The sequence below is a fragment of the Cherax quadricarinatus genome, chromosome 46 (assembly GCF_038502225.1).
Source record: "Cherax quadricarinatus isolate ZL_2023a chromosome 46, ASM3850222v1, whole genome shotgun sequence".
Lineage (NCBI taxonomy): Eukaryota > Metazoa > Arthropoda > Malacostraca > Decapoda > Parastacidae > Cherax > Cherax quadricarinatus.
This window is the reverse complement of record NC_091337.1, coordinates 10,276,460-10,298,120: the sequence shown is the minus strand read 5'-3', so window position 1 is coordinate 10,298,120 and position 21,661 is coordinate 10,276,460. Positions and strand designations below refer to the sequence as shown.

The window sequence follows — 21,661 nt, the reverse complement described above, 5'->3', positions numbered from 1 at the left end:
TCACACCACCAAAGCATGTCCAGTAAAAGACAAGAAGTTCTGCACTACATGTGGTAGTGAGGGACACACCTTCAGTTCCTGCACCGCTGCTACTCCAACACAACCAGCGTGCTTAAACTGCAAGAGTAATGACCACCATACACTGGCAGCAAAATGTCCTACAAGGAAGGATATTATGAAGAAAACACAAGATGCAGCAAAGAAAAAACCTACTAGCAACACTCCAACGTATGCAGCAATTGCAAAGATACAAGCAAACACCACAAAATTACTTCAAGCATCTACTCAGCCCGCCTCCACCATCATCACTCCTCCAACATGTGACGTAACCAAGATCCACTACTGCTTACTATACGCTCACATGCAGAACATGGCTGTACCTGGATCCTTTAACTCTACCATCAACGAGTTATTTGCATTAAATAATATACCATCATTCAAATTCCCACCATCTCCACCTTCGGAAGAAATACTAAAATTCACCAAGGAACTAATTACCACCGCTGAGCCAGCAGCTCCAACACCACCAACACCTAGTGACGTCACTAAAACGTCTTCTTCTTCTTCTTATGACCAGAGCTTTGGTAAGATGGGGAAGGAAGAAGGATGGGTAAGGATGGAAATATTGGAAAAGGGTGGGAGGGGGGAGAGGTAGGATATAAAAGGTAAGTGGCCCAACCACTTTGGTGTAATTTAAAGAGTGTATGTGAAATGATAAGATATTCTTAAAGGGGTATAATACAAACCCATCAGAGTCACATAGATATAATATGTATATAAGTACATGACTCTGAATTGGTAGTAATTATACAAGTTGCAATTGCTTTTTTTTTTTTTTTTTTTTTTTTTTTTTTTTTTTTTTTTTTTTCTCGATTGCACAACGGATATTTATGCGACAATGAAGGCAATAATTTTCTGGCCAGTTTATAATTTCGTGACAATGGCTTCTTACAGGTGGTGTCCAGCCATAGTAAATAGCATAATTTTTACATTAAAAAGTTATATACGATGTCTCCCTAATTGGGGGCGATGATTTTCTCAGTATACATAGAAGGGTTCTGGTGGTACCCAATCTTCTTCATCAGGGAGGTTGCTCAATATCATGGGTCGAGGGTAATCATCTTTATGAATAAAACGACGGACCCTCTGTGGGAGAGTCATTCTTTGAGTCCTGTGAGGAGGAGTATTGATGGTATAATCTGTGGTATTTACCACTTGTATAGGATGTTCTCTATCTGGCATGTATAGTTCTTGCATTGTATAAAGTTGTTTCTTTTTTAGGGTGTCAAGGCGTACATTTATGGCAGTAATATCTTGTTGTATGTGTAAATCTGCCATTTTAACTCTGTCTCTCCTCCTGGTATCGGTAATAAAGCGAAGAGCTCTATTCTGGACCCTTTGTAACCGTAGCATGTTGGTCTTTGTTGTTAATGACATTGGGACACAAGGGTATTCGAGTATTGGTCTTATTATCATTTTATACAGATGTTTTTTGACATGTTGAGGGGCTTGATTGAATCGAAAGAGACTGCTAAGACCGGCTTTGGCTATATTGATCTTTTTAGTTACATGAGATGTTGAGTGGAGCAGCCTGTCTATTTCATATCCCAAAATCTTGTTAGGGTTTCTAATGGCTACAGGTGTACCTCTGATGGAGATACCCCCTTTATCTTCAATTGTTGATGCAAAACATCCTATCGTGCTAACAAGGACCTTGTCAGGATTAGTCGTAATTCTCCATTTCTTTTCCCAATTAGATGTTCTACGAAGTTCAATATTCATTTTTTCTATGACTCTCTCATACTTGTATTTTCCTGTTACCGGAGTTGATGAGACGACATGAATAACATCATCTGCAAACTGTGTCACAATTGTATCATTAAACTCTGGTTGAGGAAGGTCATTCACATAAATGTTGAACAGAATTGGACTTAGACAAGAACCTTGTGGGACACCAGCTGTTGGTATAAAAGGCTCTGTCGACTTGCCATGAAAGGTGGGAATGATTTTTCGTTGAGTTAAGAAATTATATATTAATCTGAGAAAAGTCCAGTTATGGTCTGGTAGGTCAATGAGTTTGTATATAAGGCCATCATGCCATAAGCTATCAAAAGCTTTATGAACATCTCTGGTGGCAATTAAGGCAAGATTGCCCTGATGTTTTAGACTTGCTACAGTATCGAAAATAACATTTATTGCATGATTGGTACCTCTATGTGTTCTAAAACCAAATTGTTTTTCAGTAAAAAAGTGATTAAACTCCATATAGTAGGTCAATCTGTTGGAAATAACTTTCTCAAGAACTTTTCCAGTGACTTCAAGTAAAGATATAAGTCTATAGTTCCCAGGTTGGTGGATGTCTTTACTGGGCTTACCAAGAAAGATCATCGTTGCAGTCTTAAAAACAACTGGAAAATGTCCTGAGGCCAAGATGGCATTAAAGATATTTACCAAAGACTGTTTACAATTTCTAGGTAGGTACTTTATTTGTTTCATTGTTATTCCAGAGAGGCCAGGGGCTCTATTTCTCATTCTTCCAATAACCTGACTTATCTCTAGTAATGTAATAGGTCTAGTAAGCGGGTGGGTATCTTCAAGAGTTGAAGTATCGATGGAAGGTAGTGGTTGTAGATCATCCAAGTTCTCATCTCTCCATTCATTGACCAACTGATAATGATTATTATTAAATTGACGACTGTTATTGTGGGAGAGAATTTTCTCCCATACATCACCCATCAAATTAGCCTGGTCCTGTGGATCGTCAAGTTTAATTTCAACATCTTCATCATCCTCATCAGTGAAGGTATGAACTAGGTAGTTAGGAGCCTTGTGCTTTGCCCCTAAAAGTTGTCGGATCTTACTCCAAAATTTTGCTGGTTCACGTTTATACTGATTAGCTTGAAGAACTAGAAATTTCCATATGTCCCGTTTGTGTTGACTAATCATGTTAATTAATTCGTGCCTTAATCGGTGCAGTGTAGCTGCTGGTGGTTGTCGCGTTTGAAGATGCCTTCGACATTCTGCTTGATAATTTCTTAAATTGTCTCTAATTTCTCTAGTAGGTTTATATTGTTGGTATATCTTTGTGGAAGCTAATTGGCAAGTTGCATTAGTAGCTTCAATAATTCGATTATGCAGGGACCTGATTGCATCATCAATTGCATTGGAAGGTAGATTATCCAATGACACAATTTCATCCTCACCCAGATATGCCCTGAAGGGGTCAAATCCTAGGGTGTTAAGATTGGGTTTAGGAGGTACAGGTATTCTAAATGGAGAAGTTTGTAGTTTTATTATAACAGGGATATGGTCAGATCCTACATTTCCACCAGGAGATATACGACAGTGAAAGATGTCACAGTCTCTGTTTGTCAGTACTATATCTGGTGTCCCCGGATGAGGTCCAATGTACGATTTAAAGAATGGGCCTTGAAATGACAAGTTTCTAGCTGTCATGATATTAAAGAGTTGTTTTCCTTTTAAGTCACCCAGTGGAACACCAGCTCCACAGTTGAAGAGGGCAGGGTGATGAGCATTAAAATCTCCCGCTAGAATTGTTGGAATATTTCTGCTTAATATCCTATGTAGAGGAATTGACTCTATATATGGTTGTCTCGGGGGAAAATATCCAGTTCCTATCACTAGTTGTCCATGAGACGTTGTTATTTCTATTGCATCAACATCAACATGAATATTTTTAAATGTATAGCCTAATTTAACTAAGATGGCTACACCACTAAAGGGTCCTCTCGATTTCTCCACAGTAGAGTAACCACGTAATTTAATATGTTGATCAACTCTTGCACCTGTCTTTTTCAAAAGTATAACATCGGGATTGTAGTTATGTAGTTCAACCTCAAGAAGGTAACGGTTATTAAAGAAATGTTGAACATTAAGTTGGAAAATTGTAATCCCCATTATTTCTTGCACTTCGCTCGTGTACTGCGGTCTGAACGCCTGCAAGTAAAGTCACGTGTTGTATCCACACTATCCCTGCTGGACTCGTTAAGGGGAGAAGGGAACTGTTGCGTGGGTGCTTGTGTATTAAAAATGCCATCATCTTCACTAGAGGTAGTAATATTAACAGACTCATTAGAATCGTTAGAGTCATCATCAGAAAACGGAGGTATGCTATTCCCAGTTACAGGAAGCAGAGGCTCGTGAGAGTTAATGGGAGACTGTGGAGGCTCCAAGGGAATATAATATTAGGTAGGCAAGGTGAGTTACCTTGGGAAAGTTCCTGTTCAACAGGATCAGCTTCTATAGCGGGAGAGTAGGCACCAATTTCTGGGGCATTGTTATGTTCAGTTGTTGACTTATCGGGTTGAGGGGAGTTGACAACCTGGGTTTGCGAGGTGGGCGATCCCTGGGCCAGGGATGACTTAGGCTTATTTTTAGATGTAGAGTATGGTACGTACTGCTTGTTATGAGAAGGCTGGGTCATAATAACCTTCACATTTTCTGGGATATTGATGGGAGTGATCCCATTAGCCATTAACAGATCATTTAAAACCTGAGAGCAGAGTTGAATGTCACCACCTGCTATGTCTTTGGCCATCATGTACATTAGTTGTGCTCTCGTCATATCCCCGGCTGTGGATACCTGAGACATAGGAGATGAGACTGAACCTTGTTGTTGCATTTGTGTATGTTGGAAGTGAGGGTTAGATTGGGGCGCTCCAAGAGGGGCAGAATTCCAAACATTGGAACCATTGGTAGAGACCTGAGGAGTCCCACTTGATCCAGGCAAAGCTGGGAAGGAAGTTTGGGACATCGTTGGCGGTGCCTGGGGAGTGGTCTTCTTAGAAGTGGACAGTTTCTTGGCTTCAAGAATTTTCTGCATTTCCTTTTTTCTTTCAGGACAAATAGCAGAAACAGCATGATGTTTTCCATTGCAGAGGACACATTTGGGTGTATTTTTGTTGTTACAATCTCGATACGAATGTTGGCCAGAGCAAATGCTACAAATCTGCCCTTGAGTACTGCATTTGTTGTTGTTATGACCAAAGGCATAACACTTAAAACATTGTGTCACACTGACAAAGCGTTCAAGAGAAATTTGGCCAGGTGTACAATTTTGACACACAATTTTGGCCTCCTCAGGTGTCTCAAGTATTAACTTTAAGGTTACCTTGTTGTTGTTAGGATTCGAGAATTTATGTGCTTCTACAGCCCGAAATTCAGAATTCTCTGTATTAATGTCCTCCACAATTTCATTCACTGTGCTATGTTTCATGAAACTGTTGATTCTGGCCACAAACACAGTCCTCTGAGCTTGATAGCTCTCAGGTGCAACTGGGGTAACACCAGAAGTCTTCAGTTTTTCAAGCACATCATGCTTCAGCAGTTGAAGTAACTCTTCTTCCGAAGAGAGGAGAAGTACTGCTCCAGCGTGGGTTTGAAAAACATCCACTGGAGCAACAGTTGAGTTGGAGCAAATACATGTTAGAATTTCTTTCATTGACATTTGATTACCATCAATGCGTAATCTTACACGTATCCTCGCCATGATGTCTAGGAAGGAGCATCTGGCAGAGGAGTTGCTTAACAAAAAGGGATCTTTCCTTAATGTTAGCCTAACATCCTATTTCAGCTGACTTATGAAGGTCAGCCCCTAAGATAGCCTACCCTCGAGTAGTGAGGGGAAAGGGCCCAAGGCAAAGATCGGCCGGATTTTAAAAAACCACACGGGCTACCGGATGGTCAAAATGCCTTGTGTTAACTCGCCAAAGCGAAGTTGCCGAAAAAGAAGAAGATAGGAAAGTCAGAAGGATAGCAATGTATGTAGTGTGTTAAGTGTGTGGGCCAGTGTTGATGTTTGGGTGAGGGGAGGATGGGGAAGGATGGGGGGATGGGGATGAGAGGGGTGAACAAGCAAGCAAGTCACCGCCTTACCCTCTTGATGGGATGGGGCTCGAAGTGACTGCAAGCAAGTCTCCTCTCAGCTCTGGTGAAGAACTACTCAGGATAACCCAAGAAAATTCTCGAGCAACAGTGTTCAGAGTTGCTCAGCTGAAGAGCAGGAACGACGACGTCTTCTCTCCGCGGTGGCTGGGCTGCTACCATTTGTCACTCATCGTTTCCTCCCAACAACTGCACAACATAAGGAATGGCTCCAACACTGAAGAAATGATTTTTTCATTAGCTGCCTGACTGCGGTGGAGTGCGGTTGTGCACAGCACCCCTCTGCTGTTTTGTCAGGAGAGCTCTCATAGCAACAATATGGCGCTGAGTATCCGACGTAGGGTGAACACTGTCGGCGTGGAGCTGCTTCGTGGGGCGATTTCCCCCTCTACGGCGCAGGTGTTACTTCCGGCAATCATCAGAGAAACGTACGGAGTGCAGGATGATGAGGTTTATGGTGTAGCCCTGAATGGGGCCTATCGTCTATTCGTCAAGTTAAATTCGACGGCTGTGTACGAGTCGTTAGTGACGAAATTTGAGCATGTGAGTATTGATGTAACTCCAGCTGTCAAAGTGCGACTCATAGACGTTTCTCGCCACTATACGTGGGTGAAGTTGCGCAATGTCCCCTTCGAGGCTGACGAGGAGGACTTACGGAAGGTGTTTGCAGCTTATGGTACCGTGCATCTGGCAACCCAAGGCAAGTGGGCGGCAGGTGCGTACGTGGGACGTCCGGAGGGTACATTCTCCCTCAAAATGACACTGAGGCACCCGATCCCGTCATACGTCGTGATGCCGGAGTTTAGGACCCAAATTCTAGTGGCGTATGCTGGGCAGCGTCGGACATGCAGGTTGTGTGGAGAGTATGACCATATGGCGGCGACGTGTGGGAGGCAGTGGAGGGCGCCGGCGCAAACAGGTGGTGCACCAGTTACAGGTGTGGTTGTCGTAGAGGAGAATTCCAAAGGAAACCGAGGTGATGGCCGTCTGTGGAGTGAAATTGTAGAAGAGTCTCTTGTGGTGCATGAGGGGCGGGGCACGAGTTGTGTGGAGCCGATAATGGCCACTTTGCCGGTGACGGGGGAGGAAGTGCTCATTCAGCAGGAGGTGCAAGAGCTGGAGGAGGAGCTCGACGAGGTATTGAAAACTTTACCTTCTTCGGGCGAGGATAATGGCTTGGTCCGTGAAATGGTGCCTGAGTTGAAAGGAGAGTGTGGCGGGACAGGCACGGGAAGGAAGGAGGACAACTGCAGGCAGAGAGAGGAGTCACCGAGCTCTGTGCGACAGGTCACAGTAGAGGTTGATGTTCACTGTGAGGAATCTTCGGTAGACAGTATGGCGGTAGAGAGTGTTACGAGGAAGAGGGCGGCTGCGTCAGACTCAGATGATGTCCTGACGCCCGCGCAGAGGTCTGGGAGGAAGGATGTATATTCTCGTGACAGCCAGGATAAGAGGCATCGAAGAGGGGGGGGGGGGTGGATGGTGACAAACCACATGTTGACCCTGGGGCAAGAGGCCCTGGGAAGGGTGAGAGGAGAAAGGGTTGGAAGCTTTAGAAAGGCCTTAAGTGCATGACTGTGAATGTGAATGGACTGTGTACTGGTGTGAAGAGGGAATGCTTTCGTATGCTCTTACGTCGATACAGAGTGGACGTAGTCTTTCTACAGGAGCATAATTTCAGGGAGGGTAGAGTGCTCGAGGTGGACGGGTATACGGTGTTGACTCTGCCATCGGCACGTTTGAAAGGTGGTGTGGGTTTATTGATAAAGGAGGCGAGCCCGTTTGTGTTGCAAAGACGTGAAGGGGGTGGGGGGGGGAGGGTGTTGCGTGTGGATGGGTGGTGGATGGGGCAGAGGGTAACCTTTGTAAGTGTGTATGCACCAGCTGAAAATGATATGAAAGTCAAGAGGGATTTTGTGTGTGATGATCTAGTTTTTGCTTTCCGTGGTTTACCTGAAATGGCCATCGTAGGTGGTGACTGGAGTTGTGTGATCAGGAGAGCGGATGTGGAACCACGAGGGGCGGGGCATATGTTGACAGCATTACGCAATCTTTTGGTGGACGTTCAGTTGAGGGATGTGGTAGGTGGGGGAGCGTGGGAGGTGGAGCATACTTTCGTGAGGCGAGGTTACGCGGCTAGGTTAGACAGGTTGTATATATCTCATAAGGTATTGTCAACGTCTGTCCGTACTATTGAACTAGCTTTTGCAGATCATAGGGCGGTTGTCGCAGAAGTAGAGTGGGATTCTCTAGCTTGTATCTCTAGGGGATATTGGAAATTAAATACGAGTCTGTTGGAAGATGAGGAGGGGTTGGGGGGTTTTACGGAGCTGTGGGAGAGATTAACTGAGGAGGTACAAGGTGTGGAGGACGTGGTGACGTGGTGGGATGGTGTGGCTAAGGACCGGATTCGGCATTATTATGTGAGGGAGGGGAAAAGGATTAATTCTTTAAAATTTGGGTTGATTAATTATTTGGAGGACAGGTTACGGGGTTGTTATGTAAAAGGGACAGTAGAGGGTGTCTATCCGATGGACGACATTATGATACTTAAAGAGCGGTTGCGAGAAATTCAGGACGAGCGGTTCCAAGCGGTGAGAGTAATGGCGGGGGTGGAGGAGGTGTTATGGGGTGATAGGCCGTCTTCGTGTGTGTTGCGCAGACAAAAACAACGTCGGCAGGCAACAACTATTCCATGTTTGGAGGTTCTTGAGTCGGTGGGAGGGTATAGGGCGGGTCAGGTTATCCACACTACGGATGGGATGGGGTTGTTTGCGGATCAGTGGTACGAAAAGTATTGGCGGGAGGAAGGGGTAGGATTAGGGGATTTAGAGAGGGTGTGTGGAAGTGTGCCATGTAGGTTAGGACACAGTGATAGGGAAGCTTTGGGGGGGGACATAACTGAGGGGGAAATATGGAGAGCTTTGAGTGCCATGCAAAAGGGCAAAGCACCGGGAATCGATGGACTGCCGGCGGAGTTTTATCAACAGCATTGGGAGTTAATAAAAGGTTTTTTGGTGAGGTTACTGAACTTGATGAAGGTAAGGGGAAGGTTGGGTGACAGACAGGCAACAGCTGTAGTTGTTTTGGTACCGAAGGGTAAGGAACAGCGTTCGCTCAGGGACTATAGAACAATATCGTTGTTATGCGCGGATTATAAGTTATTTGCAAAAATTTTAGGAAATAGGATCAAGTGTGTTGTAGGGAGGGTTGTATCGGAAACCCAGTTTGGGTTGCCAGGTAGGTCTATGGGGGTGGGACATGGTCTTTTAAGGGATTTCGTGGAAGAAAAAGGGGGGGGAAGGGGGGGGGTTTGGTTGCACTAGACTGGCAAGGAGCTTATGATAGGGTGGAGCGAGAGGCGTTGAGAGCTATCCTCAGGAAACAGGGCTATGGGGAAGAAATAGTGGGATGGGTAGAGGCGTTATATAGAGGGGCAATGGTGAGAGTACAGATTAATGGAAGATTAGGGGGGAGGATTGTAATGGGCAGAGGTCTTAGACAGGGGTGTCCTATGTCACAGCTTTTATTTGCGTGCATACAGGACCCCTTTTATAGAATGGTGGAGCGCCATATGGGCGTTAGTGAAGGGGTTGGGGGGGGGTACTGAGGGCGTTTGGCCTGTTCTCATAGGGTATGTGGATGATACCACTGTATTGGTTAGAGAGGGGATGTCCATAAACGCCTTAGATGGAGTGGTCGACACGTTTGCATGTGCGACTGGTATGAGGGTAAATTCGGAGAAGTCCATGGTTATGGGGTTAGGAACTTGGGGGGAGAGGGTCGAGTGGGGTAGTGCAGTCGTAAAGAAGCGGGTGATGTCATTAAAAATTTGTGGTCTAATCTATGCTGATGATCTTGAGGTTGCACGTGTTAATAATTCGGTCAGGTTGGTAGAAAAGATACTGGGTCGATTGGGAGCATTGCGGCCTTATCATTTGACCCTTGTGCAGCGTGCCATTGTAATTAACGTTTTATTGTATAGCAAGGTTTGGCATGTGGCTGCCGTGTTCCCTTTAACGGGGACGGCAATTGCAACTATACTTAGAGGGGTTTTTAAATTTTTGTGGGGTTCAGGTTGTGACTGGCTTAGAAGGGATGTAGTAATGTTACCTGTGCGTCAGGGGGGGTTGGGTTTAATGAACTTAAAGAGGAGGGTTAAATGTATCTTCATTAAAAGGGAGGTGATGAGGGAGGGTGTGAGTGGGGGGGGGGTTGGTTAAGGTACACAATAAATTGAAACGCATGTTTTCTGGGACGGAGTTGAGGGAGTGTGAAACTATTTTGAGGGCAGTGGTGATGGTAAGGGATCTGGGTAAGGTAAAAATAAGTAGGCTGTGTAGGATGTCGGCGGAAAGGGTTGTGGCTCCGGTGGAGGGGATTTTCCCCATGTATGACTGGGGATGTATATGGAGAAGGTTTGGTAGGTTAAGGTTACAACCCCGTGGACGTGACGTGATGTATCGGTTTTTGCATGGGATTTTACCATCGGGAGTGGTCTTACGAGCTAGACGGGTGGTTGAGGGGGGGGTATGTGGAATATGTGGCGGGGAGGATTCTGCATTCCATGTAGTATATTTTTGTGAGGGGTTGGGGAGCGTCAGGGGTTGGTTGAGCAGGGTGTTGCATAAGATAAGTGGTCAATACCTCTCTGTTCTGCGGGCATTGAGTCTTGATGTGGGGGGTATGGATGATAGTATTATTAGGGCTGTGGGGTACATTATGGTAGATTATGTCTACATTATGTGGGGAATGAGGGGGAAAGAGGTAAGTGAGGTGAAGAGGAGGGTATTGGCTGTTACGTTTTATAAAACGTTGTGCCGTAATAGAGAACTTTATGGGAGGAGGTGGGAGCGGGATTTCTCTGAGGGATATCGAGACCTTACATTAGAGGTTTTATTAAATTTGTAAATTAGGTGGGTGGGGCAGGGTAGGGATGGTACAATGTGTTATGTTGATGGGCTGTCAGGGGTGAAAACGGGGTCGCCTCCTGGTATGAGAGGGTGAATGTGTATGAACTTGGGCGTATGTTGTGTATTCATGGTTTGTGACGAGTCTACTCTATATATGTGTTTGATTTTGCAGTGGGACATTGTTCTATGTATGTTATTCATATGCATGTTTAGATGCTTGTAGAGGGGTCAGTGTGTTGGATCCTTGTTTATTAATATATTCTGTGTTTGATGAACATATTGTTTTTACCTTATTCTCAATACATTACGTTAATTGTATTTAACGTATAAGGTGTCCTACTTTATAATTTACAAAGTGACAATATATGCATATTATGGTGTGTTTTGTTAATCATATAACAATGCAATTGGAATTAGTCGTTTATTGGTTATCATAGGTGTAGGGGTTTTCATGTATGGGTGAGGAGGGATATTTGTGTTATCTCAAGTTCATGTTTGTGTGGTTGTTAATGATTTATTCTGTGTAAGACCTGTTTTTGTCTTTATCTATCTCTTGTATTGTATTGTTCTAAATAAAATATAAAAAAAAAAAAAAAAAAGACTCACACTTTAACGACACCTGACCAATCAGGAAGCTAGCCTCCCTTGACCACGCCTCCAGCTTCTGCCAGCCTCCAATCAACATCAAGATGCAGCAATCTTCCATCCAGCAAGTTGCAGTCAGCGCCTGCAGAGTTCCTGCTGTCTTCTATGTCGTCTTCGTTATTGTTTATCCAGGCTTAGCAGTTGGGTCTAGTCCTGACTCTTCTCTCTTCGACTCAAGACATTCCTCTCACCATCTATTCTTCGCACTGTCCCCACTTGCCCCTCGCCCCCCGTGGGTCCTTGCCTGTGAGTCCTCCTGATCCTGATCCTGAGAATTGTAGATGACCTACTGGATTTCAGCTGATCCGGACTGATTCATCAGTAACTTCAAAACTTTAGTGTCCAGGGTGTCGACCAACATTAAGGGAGTCAACAGTTTTGACTATAGGCTTCCTTTGGCCTCCAGATTCTAAGAGTTGTAGAATTTCCTCCTGGACCCGAATTTGGCCTGCAATAAGACTCTCTTGACGGAAACTGCCAGTGTCGACAGAAACTGCCACAAACTCTACAGAGCACCCACAAAGGTCATGCCCTACCAGAGGATCTAACCCAGGACCTTTCTGTTATAAGCAGAGAGTTCGACTCAAACAAAATTCTAGGGTTAGATCCCCTGGCAGAGAAAGACGTATCAGCAGTTCTCCCTACACTTGTTACCTATGTTCACATGGTATTAAATGGGAACCTGGGCAAGGTACTGCTGCCTCTTCACCTAGAAGTAAGTATGTGTTAGCTGACTGTCGTGGGTCACATCCTACATGGTACCAGTATACCTTAGACAGGACTGGTTTCTGAAATTAACTGTAAAATATGTAAAGTTACGTCGTCGTCCTCATTATCAGCAGTGGTATCTATTGCTACAGCGATCCAACACATCCGGACTCTCACTGTAACACCCCTACTCTATCCAGGAGACAATTCACTAAGAAGAGATGCCAGTTAAAATATGGAGAAACAATAGCTAATTTTGTTACAAGTTCATTTTTTTGTACAGGCAAAAAGCTACGGTATAGGCCACTCCCGTTCCACCGATGATGCATCTTGCAGCAGTTGACTAACTGATAGGTACCTATTTACTGCTAGGTGAACAGAGGGTAGCAGGTGTTAGATTTGTCTCTGTCTTGATTTACCCAGGAATCAATCCCATGTCTTCTCGATTGTAAGCCCAGTGCTTTGATCACTTAGTATCAAATTATGAACATTGGAGTTTAAGTATCTAGTTGGTTGAACGATAGTTTGCCCCAGTTTAAACATTTGTATAAAAATCTGCCAAAAGTGTTAATTATGCAGCAGTATGCAGACCTTCATAGTAGTTTTACAAAATAATGTCACTTCTGGTCATCGCATTCATATTCACAGCTCTATGCAATTCATTCTTCTCTTCATATACTAAAACTGCACAGTAAAACATTGTGACATGTTCTTGAGACTGTCAGCTGACCGCTGCTGTAACATAGATACAGTCCAGACAGTAACATGTAGATACAAGCCAGACAGTAACATGTAGATACAAACCAGACAGTAACATGTAGATACAAACCAGACAGTAACATGTAGTTACAAGCCAGACAGTAACATGTAGATACAAACCAGACAGTAACATGTAGTTACAAACCAGACAGTAACATGTAGTTACAAGCCAGACAGTAACATGTAGATACAAACCAGACAGTAACATGTAGTTAATATATAAATTGTTTAGAAAACCGACACTGATGAATAAGTGACTTATTCAACACTTGGGTATCTTTATTGAGGAAACATTTCCACAGTGAAGATACCCAAGTGTTGCACAGTGTTTTATTCGGTAATATGTAAATATATGCCAGGCATATATCTACTTATTACTGTATATGGGCAGCTGGATAATTTCACGTGGTAGTATATGAACAATAATAATATCTTTATTTACTACAAGTACCTGTGCAAGGTATACAGGCCTAGCTGACATCAATGACATATTAATAGTATATAGAAAGCCCCCTTGCTATGCAGATCATTTCGGGCAAATTAGGTCAATTTTATCCCAGGATGCGACCCACACCAGTCGACTAACTCCCAAGTACCCATTTTAATAATGATTCGGAACATAGACAACCCGTGTAAAGGAACACGTCCGAAGTTTCTACCCTCACTGGGAATCGAACCCAGACACTCGCCGTGTAAAGCGAGAGCTTTAGCCACCAGGCCACGGGGCCACGAGGAAGATTTAATTCATATTATTTCTGGCTTATATACTTCCACTGGAATCCTCTACATCCTAGATGACGAGATCATGTATAAATATTATCGGGACAGATAATACACTGTAATGCAGTGAGGTGAAAATTCTATAAACGGCAACATTTCGAAATGTTCTCTCCTTTGTTCCACAAGACTAAGTGATGGCGCAATAATACCAGGTCCCAAACTTTGTTAACGGTGGTGTTAATATTATGTGCTAGCAACCTCTAGAGGCAAGCATGAGATGCTAGGAGGCTATTGGTATTGGCTAGGGTAATGTTGGTGTTAGAAGCACTTGTAGGCGAAACATCTGAAGCTCCTGGTGGTGGTGTTAGAAGTACTTGTAGGCGAAACATCTAAAGCTCCTGGTGGTGGTGTTAGAAGTACTTGTAGGCGAAACATCTGAAGCTCCTGGTGGTGTTAGAGGTACTTGTAGGCGAAACATCTGAAGCTCTCGGTGGTGGTGTTAGAAGTACTTGTAGGCGAAACATCTGAAGCTCCCGGTGGTGGTAGACAGTTAGAAGCACTTGCAGGTAAGGCATCCGTTGGAGTCAGGGTCAAAGATATCGTAGTAGCAGTCTGGACGCAAGTCTTCCTTCAGTGGCAGGCAGCCCGGATCTGCAGGGAACACTAACATTAACCCCTAATGTCCAGTATAATAACTTAATAAAATAAAGGCCTTTTAATTTTTTGTGTGGATCCCAGTTCATAAATGTATTAGTAGCAGTAGTGTACTCAAGGAAAATTGCGTAATCTGTAGGGCATTAAAATCCACAAAATTAGGCACTTTTAGTCTTAATGTTTTTTAGTTTAAAAATCTTAATTCCGGTGGAAAATAGAAAATTTCCTAAAAAAATGGGAAATGGGATGCAATTAGGTTTGAGCCGTGGAGGAAGAGGCAGCTCCACATCCTTGGATCAAGTACCCCTTTATAGGTATCAATGCACCATCATAAAACGGAAGCAAAATTTTTGATATGGCATGTGGCAGTTTATTTATTTCGTAAATTTTCTACATGGAAAAACTTATCGTGATGAATTTCTAAAAAACTTAGCCGTTCCTGACCTCGGTAGGGTGACTCAAGGAAGGAAACATTCACCAACACTCATTCAGTAGCTATTTTGCCGGAAACGCACAGATATCGCTATTCAAATTTTATTAAAATATGAAATTTTGATGCTGCCCTTTCTTATGCGTTATTTTGTGTATATAACTCTTGGCTATGTGTAATGAACCCTTAATTGTACACAACCCTTGGTGCACATAGCCAAGGGCTGTGTCCACATAATTCTTGGCTATGTGCACAATCCTTAGCTATGTGCACACAACGTTTGGGTATGTGTACACAACCTTAGGCTATGTGCACACAACGTTTGGGTATGTGTACACAACCTTCGGCTTTGTGTTCATTATCAACTAAAAGGCTCAGGGACTGATTACCTTGTCTTTTGTATATAGCTCTAGTCTTCACATTATGCCCTTGAACTGTACTGATTTTAAAGCCACTGGATGGCAAAATGTCTACACATAGATATCCATTGACTAGTCACACGCTGTGACTAGTCAATGGTCCAAGTCGCACCGACACGTCGTCATAAGTGTCTTTCTCCTATGTGCGGGTTATTTGTGTAATACCATAAAGAAAATAAGAATAACCTTGTTGAACGCGGACATCAGATGGGTCGCAGACGGATGCCACCATTCCTGCAAGAACTACTAGTACAATTGCCACCACAATTCTCATGATTTCCATTGTGGACGAGTTTCTGGTAGTTGTTCAAGATACTCCTCAAGGAATTGCACTTCAATTACAGATTTGCAAAACCCTCTGAAGATAGCCAGAAATGTGCTTCGTGTTATCCAGAGATTGAGAGTTAACTGCGCTGGCTTAAGGAGTAAGGACTCGAGTGAACTCTGATGCAATGTAAACTTTGCAATAGTTGACATAAACCGAGACGTTTAGCAATAACTGATATAGGTTACACAATGCTTTGTTTTCAGTTTATTAACGTGTTTGGTAAACTCTGCTTATTTAGAGGGCAATAAACTACGCATGGCTAAATATGGCATATATTGCAAGATTATGTCGGTCTCTGCGCGATCCGAGGAAGCTATCCCCCGTATCCCATAAGCTCAGCCCCATCTACTTCAGTACACACAAAAGGAATAAGACAGTGCTGCATAATTTTGTAATACGTACAGTTAAATATCAGCGGTGAAGATTTACATTCACCAAGTGTCATTGTATTTGGTTTTATTATTATTTTAATCTTGAATGCATTAAAATTCGATTTTCAAAATGCATTAATTAGTGTGTCATTCTCATAACTATATTTTAAACTGTCGAAGTAACTGCAGTCCTGCAGCTGTATATGAGAGCCATAAGTTATGTCCTGTTGAATAAAAAGGCACAGTACCGTGACTGGGACTGTACACAAATAACTTGCACTTATGACTCAAAAAATCATAATGACACGATTGCATGAGGATGAAACTGATCTCGACGTTTCGGTCCGACTTGGACAATTAACTAGCCCTGTGTGACTAGTTAATGGTCCAAGTCAGACCGAAACGTCGTCATAAGTTTCATTCTCCTATTACCTGGAGAGAGTTTCGGGGGTCAACGCCCCCGCGGCCCGGTCTGTGACCAGGCCTCCTGGTGGATCAGAGCCTGATCAACCAGGCTGTTGCTGCTGGCTGCACGCAAACCAACGTACGAGCCACAGCCCGGCTGATCAGGAACCGACTTTAGGTGCTTGTCCAGTGCCAGCTTGAAGACTGCCAGTGGTCTGTTGGTAATCCCCCTTATGTATGCTGGGAGGCAGTTGAGCAGTCTCGGGCCCCTGACACTTATTGTATGGTCTCTTAACGTGCTAGTGACACCCCTGCTTTTCATTGGGGGGATGTTGCATCGTCTGCCAAGTCTTTTGCTTTCGTAGTGAGAGATTTTCGTGTGCAAGTTCGGTACTAGTCCCTCTAGGATTTTCCAGGTGTATATAATCATGTATCTCTCCCGCCTGCGTTCCAGGGAATACAGGTTTAGGAACCTGAAGCGCTCCCAGTAATTGAGGTGTTTTATCTGTTATGCGCGCCGTGAAGGTTCTCTGTACATTTTCTAGGTCAGCAATTTCATCTGCCTTGAAAGGTGCTGTTAGTGTGCAGCAATATTCCAGCCTAGATAAAACAAGTGACCTGAAGAGTGTCATCATGGGCTTGGCCTCCCTAGTTTTGAAGGTTCTCATTATCCATCCTGTCATTTTTCTAGCAGATGCGATTGATACAATGTTATGGTCCTTGAAGGTGAGATCCTCCGACATGATCACTCCCAGGTCTTTGACGTCCTCTGAAGGTGACATACACAAATAACCCGCTGGTGACGGGCTCTTGATCTAGGGAATTGGATCTGTGCTCCAGTTCCCTGAACTGAGCCTGAATACCTTCCAGCGCCCCCCCCCCACCAGGCGCTGTATAATCCCTACGGGTTTAGCGCTCCCCCATAAATATCATATACAAGACAGTTGTTAACTTGTAAACACTGGGTTAAGTTAGGTGGGTGTGTACACACAACATACCAAGACTAAACAACTATAGCCTAACGTAAATTAAAAATTAAATGGAATAAGTAAAATAATGTACCTTATACGAAATACATTGGTTACGTCAAGTAAGTTTATTTACTGAACCTCATATAACAGACTTAAAGAGTATGAGGATAGTTGTCAAAATCAGATACAGCTGTATTGTGTTGCTATCCTAATCTATGTGATAGTTTACGAGGTTAGAGCAACAGATAACAGTGTCTACCTAAGATTTGTCAGACAAGGGAGAGTACCTAGCTACGATTAACAGGTGTATCTATTAGTGTTATTAATAATTAAAAGTTTTCAGTGGAAATAGTGGTGAAGGCTGGTTTTCCCGAGTATAAAAAAAGTCATTGTACTGTTGTGATGTTTGTGGTGCTGAAGAATAATGCTTGTGATGATGACTGTGGTGCTGAAGGTTGCCTGAGGGTCGAAACTCTCTGACGGAAGTTTAACGCTATCTTGCCTCAAGACCCTTTTATGACGTGAGTGTTTTTCCATGAGTAGCATATGATTATAGCTGCCATGTTGGATATTTTGTTGTTATCGGTGTTGGTAGTCTTATCGGAAACTCGGTATCTCTATTGCCATAGCCACCTGAGAGATACTGTGTCTAGAGTGTGTTAAAACGGGGCAGACATTAGGTCGCAAATCTCCCCTCCTTTCTGCATTAATCGAGCTTTAATGAGTTTTCGCGTTAGTATATTTACGTAGACAGACTTGTAAAATTACTAGAATTTCCTTAATTCGCTACAAAATCAGTGCAGTTAACGTATTAGGAAGTAAATTATAGAAATTAAGTGTAAGAATATAGTTAGACATCCTTATCAGTGTGTTCAAGTTTTTTCTGTGAGTAAACATAGGCTCGAAGATTGTCCATAAATGGATAATATGTGAGGCAGCAACTCGACCAAGATGAAGAGAACCATTGTCAGATTCGCAGGCAGGACATCTGATAGTAACTGAACTGGTGTAGGTGCAAGCTTTGCTCCGCAGTACTTTCTGGCTTCTCTGCTAATTACTCCAAGGTATTTCAACCCATTCGTTTGCTCTATCATGGCATGGATGTACCGTTAAAACACTTATAATGCTATAAAATTAAGATGCTTTTACTATGAAGGGCAGCAGAGCATAATAGGTTGGCACACACTATATCAGTAATCGTCAACACGCACTTGCTCTAAGTGAAATATTTACATTGTTTTGATTTGTTGCACAAACTCTAATATGAGTATCATATTAGTGCCATCGATATATATACTACTGTATATATATATATATATATATATATATATATATATATATATATATATATATATATATATATATATATATATATATATATATATATATATATATGATGGGGTTCACCTCTGGTATAAACTGTGGAACCCATAGCCTCGGTGAAGTGGCTAAAAAGGCTTCGAGAAAAAATATTTGGATTTCTTCCTGAAGCCGTTTGAATATTCCACTTCCCCTACCACCCCATCTTTTGATATATATTTTTTTTACCAATAGGAATATTTTATTACATAATATGGTACAGAAGATTTAAGAGATACATTGTTGATATAAAGGTGGCATATAAGGTACATGTTGTTACGTGTGTATCACCGATTATAAGGCGAAAATCTCATCCAGCTCCTCAGAGCTGGGGCGTGTGCCCAAAATACAGCAGGCATTGCCCCTTTGAACAGCCGCACTGAGCCGCTGGAACAGAAAACTAGCTGCCCTGGGATCCCTAGTTACCCTGATGAGTCTTTTTCCCCAGCTCCTTAAGGAATTTAGATGCACTCTTTCCCCGTGAGCCAAGGGTCTCTGAGCCTATGGGAACAAACATATAATGATGGGCAAGTTCTTCATATTTTCTAGACTTTTGGGACTCCCTGAAGCTGGCAGCTGCCCCTCCTTCCTCCTTGGTGTATTGGAGATAGGTATCAGCCAAGGTAGATGCACATGTATAGTCCCACACCACCTGCTTCCCATCTGTCCAGGCTTGAAGGGTGATACCATCTGGACGCTTCTGGCTGCCATCAGATCTGCATAGTTGGGGTGGCTCCCTTACTGCTGGGCATCCAGCTGTTGTGAGGCTCCTCTTGATAATGTTATTAACCTCCTCATGTCTTGCAATCTTTCCCTCGGATTTACGGCACACAAGACCATGGTACCCGAATCGGTCTGCTGCTTCACTGCCACAAATACACCTGTGTTCGGCGAGAATAGGGGCGGCAAGTCGAAGGGCAACACCGATGCGGATGGTCTGTGGGTCGAGGCGTGTGCCAAGGCTGGAGTTGGGAACAGCCAACAGAAAGTCCCCAGCATGAGGGGCTCTCACTGCCAGGAGGCGGGCTCCATCCTTCCCTGACACACTCTGAAGCATTGTTGAGGCTATATTTTCCACTATTGGACCATCCCAGTGCGATTGTTTGTAGTTGTTGGGGGGAGCAGGTCTGGTTTCAGAGCCCGTTAGATTATCCCAGATCATTGCTCCGTCAATGAATTTTTGGTTCTGGACTCCAATCTTGTCCCTAAGATGTTCAGGGAGAATCGCTGCTACAAGCTCTCTGGATGCAATACACGAGGACAGAAAAGCAGGTAACGCAATCTGTGATGACTTGCGGACACCAATGCCTCCTAGTCTGACTGGAAGTGTAGCTTGGTTCCACTGCCCGTCTTCTAGAGTAAGGTTAAGTACTTTCGTAAAAATCTGCCTCAGAATACTGTCATATTCGTGCACTATAGGGTTATCATATGAAGGTGCACATCTTAGGAAATATGTCAACCTGGGCAGACTCAAGCACTTTGTGAGAAGGTACAAGGCATCGTGGGTGTCCAGATTGCCTATTCGTTGTTCCATTCTCCTTAACTCTTCCAATTTCTTCCTGAGAATTGTGTCAATGGCATTGCTTCCCCGAGGTGCTCCTAGCAAGACACTATTTGTGGGGGCAATGACTGCTGCTCCTGGTAGTTTTGATCTCACTGCATTTATCACTTGTTGACTGATTGAGATGATTTCACATTTGGATGGATTCAGGACGAGACCCGTTTCCTGTCCCCGTGTCATTACCTGTGTAAGGTCATGTAGGAGGGACTCCTTTGTACCTGCTAGTGTGCCATCATCTAGGAACCAGATGTTTAGCTCGCTGGTCAGTCTGACTGTGATTTCCCTAACTGCTATACAGAAGAGAAATGGTGCAAGAGGATCTCCTTGTTGGACACCCTCCGATGATGTGATTTCATGCTCTCCAAAGAGAAGCATTGATTCCTTGCTATACCCAGCTGAAACAAAAGGGAAGAGACCAGGGAAATGTTCTTGTACTGCTGCTAATACAACGTCTCTTTTCAGGAGATTGAATGCATTCTTGAAATCTAATTTTACCACTGCATTGTCCTCAGGCAGGTTGTTGATATACGCCCTTGTTGCATGAACGGCTGTTTCACTTCCTTGAGAGACCCCAAAGCCAAGCTGGTTTGGTTGAAGCATCATGGCTGCCTGTGCACGAATACTTCGCACAGCAGCTTTGGATACGAGGCGGCGTAACGTGTTGCCTACTGCAATTGGTCGAATTCCTCCATCCTTCTTTTTAAGTGCACAAAGTGTTGCACCAAAAAAGAAAGGTCTAATTTCATCAGGAATCAGACCAGCCAAGGAATTGTTGATGAACCTTGTGATCTCTGAAAGCAGTGTCTCTGCAATTTCCCCAATAACTGGAATAACCATTTCCTTTAAATGTTGTGGCCTTATTCCAGTGTAACCCCCAGCAGAGCCAGATGGGAACGACATTATTGCTTTGTAAATGTCTGAGTCTTCCACAATCAATGGGTCCATAGTGGGGACAGAGGTGTTGGAACTGTTGGTGCCACTGGTTTCCCTGGCAGGGTGCTTTCCTCTAAGTGCTTCAGCCGTGTCAGCATCCCTGGGAGCAACTGTATCTTCACTGGTAATAATTCTGATTGCCCCCACTGTGTTGCCCTCTTCAATTTTCTTGCTCACCTGGACTCTGACTTTTTCACTGTCAGTAGAATGGGGGTTCTGCCTCTCCCTTTTTGGTGTTGACGGGGAAGGCGAATGAGGTTATCAACTCTAGGAAAATCTCTTAAGGATTTAATTATCATTGAGGCTAGCCTCTTTCCCCTTCTTTCCAGCACAGCTAAGCAGACATTGCCAAAAAGTAGCAAGTTGTGCATATATATATATATATATATATATATATATATATATATATATATATATATATATATATATATATATATGCAAAACAACCAGTGAAAGGATGGTGAAATTCCAAGCGTTTCGTGACTTCTCACATTATCAAGGAACTATGATAATGTGAGAAGTCATGAAAGCGCTTAGACTTTCACTATCCTTTCACAGTGGTTGTTATATATATGTATGTA

The 21,661-nt window shown here is 43.4% G+C and overlaps 1 protein-coding gene and 1 long non-coding RNA gene across 3 annotated transcripts in view; one reads left to right on the top strand and one right to left on the bottom strand.

Moving 5' to 3' along the window:
* Positions 1-21,661, top strand: part of LOC128696680 (vesicle-associated membrane protein 3) — an 81,103-nt gene that overhangs the window by 27,176 nt on the left and 32,266 nt on the right. The window contains exon 1 of one of the 2 annotated variants that reach the window (XM_053788027.2): positions 18,179-18,291. The exons of the other annotated variant lie outside the window; for it this stretch is intronic. The gene's annotated coding sequence lies outside the window, so the exon portion shown is untranslated. Of the gene's footprint in view, positions 1-18,178; positions 18,292-21,661 lie in introns of those variants that run through there. 2 annotated transcript variants of the gene reach the window in all.
* On the bottom strand, positions 11,389-15,584 carry LOC138854021 (uncharacterized). The gene is made up of 2 exons (XR_011393206.1): positions 15,339-15,584; positions 11,389-14,300 (listed from the first exon to the last, which is right to left on the bottom strand). It is a non-coding gene; the product is annotated as an uncharacterized lncRNA (long non-coding RNA).